Raw genomic sequence first — 1,254 nt, forward strand, 5'->3', positions numbered from 1 at the left:
ATATGTAATCCTGTGATAATAGTACTCACAATAATCTATGGGTGGATACATAGATAACCATGCATGCTGAATAGGTGTGGGAAGGTAAGTAGGACTACCTTCATGCATATATATAGGTTTGACAGAAGATATTTTACACATGTATTTACCCATGCTGCAAATATATCCATGAATACAATAAACCATACAAGAGGCAATGTTGTGGAAACATCAGAGTCATAACCACATACTTTGAGGGAGTGAGTCAGTGAGGCTGGGGGCTCAGGACCATAGATTTGGGGGCATCAAAGTCAGATGGGATAATGTAGTTCACAAAAATATAAACCATCTAAATCGGTGAGTCGTGACTGGGGTCTTAAAAAACTTGTGAGTTGTAATTGCTGGTGTCTTCCTGAAGGAAGCAAGAGTAAAAAATCCAAGGAAACAGTAAAAAAGACCCAAGAGACAGTCCAAAGGACTAAAAGACACTGTGAACCACAGTGCCCCCCAAGCCTGATACTAAAAGAACTTGGTGGTGCCTGGCTGCCACAGCTGCCTTCCTGTAAAGGCATCATAGCAGAAGGAGAAAAATGGGGGTGGGGGGGAACAACCTCAAAAATAACAATAACAACAACAACAAATCAAGGCTTACTGGTCTAATAGAGACTGATGATCTCCCAAGACTATGAACCTTAACTATCCTTCAAGCCTGGAACTGAACTTACTCTTGTAGCTCTCTTTTTACTCAAATAACAGTGTGGCTGTCAGGGGAACAGTTACAAGGAGGTGTACACTTTTTAGAACAACCAACCATCCAAGATCAAAAGGGAAGGGAGAAAGCTTAGAAGACACCAAGAGGTAGGGAGGGAAAGATCAAGGGAAACATTATACACAGGCAGGAAGAGCAACGCGTGCTATCACATTGCAGGGATTACAGTCAATATCACAAAACAAAACGTGTAGGAATTGTTGAATGGAAAAATCAATTTGTTATGTAAATTTTCCACCAAAACACAATGGGGGGAAGATGGCCACCTATTAGGTAACTCACGCCCCGACCTCCGAGATCGATGAGTGGGGAGAGTTGGGGGCAGAGCAGGGGTACCATATTTGTCTGTTCGATTCCCAAGACCACTCAGAGCATCTCTCGGACCCAGAGGTGGACTCCCACCCATAGCTAGGGCTCCATGTGGACACCCAGGGTTTCAAGGTGAGGCACTCTGCATACCCGTTCTGCCGGGACCTGTGCCACAAGGCAGCTAGGTGCACGGCGGA

At 44.6% G+C, this 1,254-nt stretch overlaps 1 protein-coding gene across 1 annotated transcript in view; it reads right to left on the reverse strand.

Moving 5' to 3' along the window:
• CUBN (cubilin) overlaps window positions 1-1,254 on the reverse strand; it is a 303,548-nt gene that overhangs the window by 19,161 nt on the left and 283,133 nt on the right. The gene's annotated exons all lie outside the window — the stretch shown is intronic.

Source organism: Echinops telfairi, unplaced genomic scaffold (genome assembly GCF_000313985.2).
Source record: "Echinops telfairi isolate 266 unplaced genomic scaffold, ASM31398v2 ScPeMD7_7473;HRSCAF=8511, whole genome shotgun sequence".
Lineage (NCBI taxonomy): Eukaryota > Metazoa > Chordata > Mammalia > Afrosoricida > Tenrecidae > Echinops > Echinops telfairi.